Source organism: Pangasianodon hypophthalmus, chromosome 3 (genome assembly GCF_027358585.1).
Source record: "Pangasianodon hypophthalmus isolate fPanHyp1 chromosome 3, fPanHyp1.pri, whole genome shotgun sequence".
NCBI lineage: Eukaryota > Metazoa > Chordata > Actinopteri > Siluriformes > Pangasiidae > Pangasianodon > Pangasianodon hypophthalmus.
The window spans coordinates 22,361,673-22,368,533 of record NC_069712.1 but is presented as its reverse complement, the minus strand read 5'-3'; the positions used below and the strand labels follow the sequence as shown (position 1 = coordinate 22,368,533).

Sequence of the window (6,861 nt, the reverse complement as noted above, 5' to 3'; positions counted from 1 at the left end):
AAAGACCTAAATTCTTTGCAATCTTACATTGAGAAATGTTCTTTTTGAACTGATCGACAAGTCTCTCATGAAGTTTGGCGTAAAGTGGTAAGCCATGACCCATCTTTGCTTGCAAAGACTGAGCCTTTGGTAGATGTTCCTTTTATACTCAATCATGATACCCTCATCTGTTACCAATTCACCTGCTTATTGTGGAATGTGGAAAAATGGTGTAACTTGAATATTCTATAAACTTTTCACTCTTATTCTGCCCCATCCCAATTTTTTTCTGAGTGTGTTGCAAGCATCAAATTCAAAATTTGTTTATATTTACAAAATACAATCAAGTTGGTCAGCCAAAACATTAAAAGTCATTTCTTTGTACTTTTATCAGTTAAATAAAGGTTCAAGAGAATTTGCACATTGCAGATTTTTGGTTTTATTCCATTTTAGAAAAATACCCCAACTTTTCTGGAAATGGGGTTTGTGTTTATATATTATTTATTTTAAATTTATACAAAGTCTGCACCTCAATAGACTGGCTATAGGCTGAAGGAATGTCTGAAAGCAGTTCTGTCAGTGAAAAAAAAATCACATTCGTACAATATTATGCATATAGAACCAGGTTTGTCTACATTCCACATCAGCTGCTACCTGCTGAGAAACTGCTGGTATGTGATAAAATTATTTCATAGATGAATCAGCGAGGAACTGTTCTCATACATAATAAAGTTCAAATAATGCATTGCTGACAGAAACTCTGTGTTTGAGCAGATGGAACTTCCTATATCTGTTTTTTAAAACTGAATGTGAATACCAAGCTACATAAAAGCCAAGTTAAACCTTTCTCCTCAAGAAGAAATTGCCAGCATATGGTTGTTTGATGCTTAATTTATTTCTGAAATTTGTTTCATTTGTTTTTATTCATTCATCCTAGCATTCAGTCTGTCTTTTCTTTTAATCAGCCATGTAGGGATTTTTCTTTTTTGCTCACATAAACTCTTTGCTTATTTGGTAGCTTGACACTGAGAAAATAACTTATTTGGATTGTAATGATTGCAGGTTGTGGAAGCCATTTGGCTGTTTGTCGGTTTTTGATTGCTGTTGTGAAGAGAGAGATTGTGATTCAGTAACAGGAAGCATCAGCTTGTTTATACTCTGACTTGCTGAGTTTTTGAACTAACTACCCAAGAATTTTTATTGTAGAAATATACCAAAATATTAGTGCAAAATTTGAATTCTGAAAACAAGTGTTGCCTTCCAGCAGTGCTCGCTTTACCATGTCAGGAGCAAGCCTCTGACAAACACTCTCAGGTGGTCGGTCATGTTTCTGGTGGCATTATGTGTAAAATGGTCTTAGTTTACAGATGATTTCGCCAGCATGGAAATTAGCTAACTGACCTCTCCAGCCCATTGTCTGCAGTCCCATGATTATAAAGATTGCCCAGGTTGTCCTTGGTGACTTGGTCGGTCTGTAAGCAGCATCCTCTGGGAGAGATAATTTGCATTTAGATTGAACATTCATCTACAAATGCATTTGAAGGCTACTTATACAGGCAAGTCCTCTGTTTTTACTGAGCAGCCGAGGTTCAATCTCTGCAAACTCCTTTTACAGGTAGAGAAGTCAAAGAGGCACCACTGAGAATGTACATGGCCTAAACTGGGTACTTGGATACAAATTAAAGGAAAAAGCTATACGTGTCTCCCACCTGTAAAAAAAAAATTAAATTAATTGTATTTAAAATATACTGAACTGAATATACTGATGTCATCTCTACTAATCTACATACCCCCCTAACCCATGTTGAACAACAGAAAACATATGTCCGAATGCTATTCTGTAGTGCAGCATTCACTACAGTAATATCCAGTAAACTGGCCTACAAGCTCCATGAACTAGGTCTTCACCATCAACTCTGTAATTGGATCCTGAACTTCCTGACAAATCACCCTCAGTCAGTCAGGCTTCAATCCACACCAATCTTCCACCCTGATACTGAACAGGGCTGTGTGCTAAGCCCCTTCTTGTACTCCCTTTTTACCAGGTACTATTGCCTACAATGGCAACACCATCATCAAGTACACAGTGATAGGGCTAATTTTTGACAACAACAAATTAGCTTACATGGAGGAGGTGCAGCACCTGATGCCACCACAGCAACCATCATCTCCATAGATCTTAGCCACTTCTGCCACCAGTTCTTCACTCTCCTGCCTTCTGGAAGGTGCTACAGGTGAATTAATGTCCACTCTACCAGTCTCAGTAACAGATTCTACCCCAGAGCCATCAACATTCTAAATTAGGCAACCATCATACCCTCTTAGGACAACACGCCCACACTCTCACCTATCAACTCTAATACCCTCTCAGTGCACACAGCTGGACTGGACACCTGTTTGCACACACACACACACACACACACACACACGCACACACACACACACACACATCAGTGCTCAGTGAAATGGGTTACATACACCCTCAATGACTAAGTGCTGCTCAGTCACTTACAAAAAACTTACTTTGGCACCACACCATGCTGCTTATATTTAGCGCAGATTTTTTTCCACATCTCGAAGTGTATTTTGCATCATCCTGATGCCATCACAAAATGTACAAAATATATATGACAAAGACAATTTGAGTACACAGACAACACCATTTTTTAAATGATCATTTCATTAATTGAAGAAAAAAGGTTATGCAACACCTAGTATATCAAGAATGTGAAAAAGGTCATTGCTCCATAAGCTTAATAACTGGTTGTGCCCCCATTAGCTGAATTCTGGCCCACTCTTCTTTGCAGAATTGCAGCTGAATTTATAACTCAGCCTGCCATTTCCACTTAAGGTGCAATATTTGTATACTGTATTACAGCCACACTGAAGGGCTTTCAAGCATGAACTGCCTGTTTAAGGTCCTGCTCAGCATCTTAATGGGGTTCAATCAGGACTTTGGCTAGACCATTCAAAAACCTTAATTTTGTTTCTTTTGAGCCATTAGGGGTGGACTCACTCATGTGCTTCAGATCATTGTCTTACTGCGTAACCAAAGTGCACTTGAGCCTCAGATCATAGACTTGTCAATGTCAGAACTGGCGTTACACTACATTTCCCAGAACTCAACGTGGCCTACAAACATGACCACTGCAAACTACAATACCCAACACCCATGAACTCTGTCGCGTTCACAGTGATACCGATCACCTGCACCTGTACTCAATCACAGCCACAGTATTTAAGGACTTCTCCACCACCACATCATGGCAAAGTATATGCTCTGTGTCTTTGTTAGCTGTTGATACCAAGCCATTATATTTAGCTATTTAGCTGATGTTTGGGTTTTGATTTCTGTTTTTTGACTCTTGCCTTGCCTAGCCTAGTTTATGTTGTTTGCTCATTGCCTGACCAATATCTGTTTCTTGTTCCTGATTTTGCTCTACATATTGGATTTGTTGCGAGATTTCTGCAAGCTGTCACTTGACAGGACTGATGAGTGGACTTTTTTTGTAGGGTATGTGAGGTGGGTAAATTATTGCTATTAAATATTACAAGTTATTGTTTTTTTAAAGTAATTTTATTAAATGGGGCACCAGGCCAAAATAATCTCAGAATGACATGTAGCTTATTATTGGTTGCATCAGTAATATAATAAATAGTAATAATTTGCCTAGTATCTGAAGGATATTTGATTTAGATCAAATTAGGTTAATCCTTTGACAAATTGTAAGGATTATAAACTCACTTGTGATGAGAGAAACACACATGTAAAACAAAGTTTAATAATAATAGTTTATGCCTTAAGTGAAAGTCTTATAGTATAATCTTGTTATACAACAAATCTAATTGTTGTATGTGTGGTATTCCTGTTTATTTCTGTTAATTCATGTGTAATGTGTATTAATGTTTGCCTTCTGTTTTATGTTGACATGTATGTTTTATTCTGTCTTTTAAAAACTTCTGTAAATTGTCATTGCTTGTTAGGAAGGTGGTATATAAATGAAACAAACTATGACCTTTGCATCAATACTGATTTATAATTCAATTTGAATATCTTGCCTTTAAGAGTCCTTCTGTTCATGGTATCACACAGGAGAAACTTTCTTGTTGCTATGGTGAGTACTGGAATGTGACAGTAAAAGCACAAATGTGTTTGAGGGCAGAATTCTAATTACAGCTAGAACTGGAACAGTTAATCAATGACATTTCTTTATTGATTAGCTTGGCAGCTGTGCAATTACATTACTTCACTGAGGGGCAAAAACAACTGCCAGGTTGCTGCATAACAGAAGTGGCCTGGAGTACAGGAGCACTTCATTTTGTCTGTAATGCTTTCCTTTCATTAATTTGACTTCAGGGAGGAAGGCAACATGGAAACACACAATATAACCAGCTTATCAGCCTTCAATCACATAATCAGGAATCATTGGTCTTCATAATCATTTTAATCATTAAACATTGTAATGCATTCAAAACACACTGCCTATGCTCATAAAAACCTTAAACTAATTAATTTCAAAACATATTTGATTACATACATGACTCTATTGGTTCAGAATTTAGCTGGAGTGCAGCAGTGAAAGATTACGTTCCATTGGTTTCCTGTGTAATCTCAGGGTAACTGAAGAAATTAATTTGCAGCCTTTTTAAACTGAAATGTGTTTTGCCATTCCACTTTAGAAGAAAATATTATTTAGCTTTGGACGAAGGGTACAAAATGCTATTTGGTATTCTTTGCTTTGTCCTAGAGGACTGTGTGTAAGTATACAAATCTGCATTTTTTTGCTCAGCATTTGTACTTGGTATTACCTTTTGAAAGTCAAATAAGCATGAAAAGAAGAGACTAGTAAAGAAAAACATGCTCATGCAGATGGCTAGATTTAATTGCATGTATTGTAGATGTTCATTACTTTCTCCACGTTCCTTGTTTCTCCTTATTCACCCCCACCCCCCCCTTTGCAGACTCAATTTGCCAGGCCATGCCAGACACAAACAGGAACAAAAGCTTAAGGAGAACTATCAGGCATGGGGAAAGCACAGGATTACCTCTGTTCCACCTTCATTATTGGCAAACTGGCCTCAGCTAGCCTGGATTTAGAAAGCTTCTTTTAAACAGGAACAGTATTATATCCCAGGGAAACAGTACATGGTCTAAAGCAAAAAAAAAGCTTTTTTAATTGTTCCAAAAGATATTCCCTCAGCCAGTGTTTTGATGGTGGTGGAGAGCGCTGTCTCACATGCGCTCACATGTGACTTTAGAAAGTCACTTTTTAATGGGAACTGTTCTTGATTTTGTCTGAAGGGGTGACTGAGATCTCATTATGACTTTACTGTGTCAGCATTTTGCAGCATTAGTTACACCAGGTAAGATAAATTGCAGAAGTGAAACACTATAGGATTGATTGTGGAGCTTTACAGTACAGTATACATGGGGCTGTGATAACTGCTTGTTTTCTATAATGGTTTAACTTAAGTAGGTACCTTTTTTGAAGTACCTTCAACAAAATTTGATGTAATTGATGAATGGAAAAATAATTGAAAGATCTGAATTTTAAAATTTTGTCTTTAGAAATAATTAAATGATGTAATAAAGTAGTTATTTGAGTCTCATTTCCCATTTCTATAGGCAGACTGAATTTATGTGGTAACCATGAAGATTTTGTGGCATCTTCATAGCATGTATGAAATGTTGTTCTCCACATGAACAGTAATAGCCAAAGAAATGTCAGCCCTATTTACTTAGTGTAAGGTAACAGGGTCATTTGCCAGAATATTCAAATCAAATTTAGAAAGTATGTAAAACTAAATTTTATAGATGCAGTGAATCATCAGTTTATTAGGTACACCTCTCTAGTAGTATGTTCAGAAGTAGTGGACTACAAGGCAAAACAGTGTTTTAAGATTTACTTTGGAGTGCAGATTCAAAAGGATAAAGGTTGGAAAGGCAAAACTAATAAAAGAAATGCTTTCAAATTTACTTCTCTTAGTATTGAAAATTAAGATATCATGCTGTCCTTCGAGTACGAATGCCAGAAAAACATTTTTTGCACCATCACACAACCACCGGAAAGTGTGTCTAAAAACACAGCATTTTTTGAACTACTATGAGTTTTATTTATTTATTTATTTTTTTATTCTGTGTGCACATGAAATCACACAATACAATGCAGTAGATTAGTGTCCAATTGATGTACCCCAGCTGGTAGAGGATACCCAAAATGCAGTTGGATATTTGTAGAAAATAGGGATAGGACACCATTTTGTACACAGTAATAGACTCACATAGCTTGCACCAAATTCCAATTCTTGTATCGGCAGGATGCAGTATGATCCTGAATTCAAATGTCTAGTTTTGGTGAATCTTCTAATTTTTTTTTTTGTTGTTGTTGTTCTGTGCTGACATCAGCACCTAGCCAGGTCTTTAGCTGTTGTAGGCCATTCAAGAAGTTTGATAAGTGGAGCATTCTGAGACGTAAAGATCATTATAGTAACGTAGCCACTTCTCTACCAGAAGCTCTGATAACACTGTCAAAAAGTAACCCATTCAGGATAGGGCTCCTAACAGAAAACTTTGGGTGCATGGACATTTTTCATATCAGCAAGAACTGAAGGAGAACAAGAGAAAGTGATGGAAAAAGAAAGGAGGAAGGGAGGGATGGGGGATAGACAAAGATCCCAAGGGATTTAATGTGCACCTGAGACATTGGACATGTTACTTATAAGGTCAATGGCTTTGAAATGTTCTCATCATCCATCAATTACCTGAGCGTCAACATGTCCACACACATTTCCATCAACTTAATTGCATTCTTATGCTGTTCATCTTTTATGCAAAACATTGCTGAACTCTGCAAAAGTGCAGAGGAGTTTATTGTTTCAGTG

At 37.0% G+C, this 6,861-nt stretch overlaps 1 long non-coding RNA gene across 1 annotated transcript; it reads left to right on the top strand.

The window, feature by feature from the left end:
* The first annotated feature begins 3,211 nt into the window (after positions 1–3,211).
* LOC113544581 (uncharacterized) lies at positions 3,212–5,956 on the top strand. Its single transcript, XR_003404516.3, has 3 exons — positions 3,212–3,502; positions 4,046–4,094; positions 4,942–5,956. It is a non-coding gene; the product is annotated as an uncharacterized LOC113544581 (long non-coding RNA).
* The last annotated feature ends 905 nt before the right edge of the window (positions 5,957–6,861 follow it).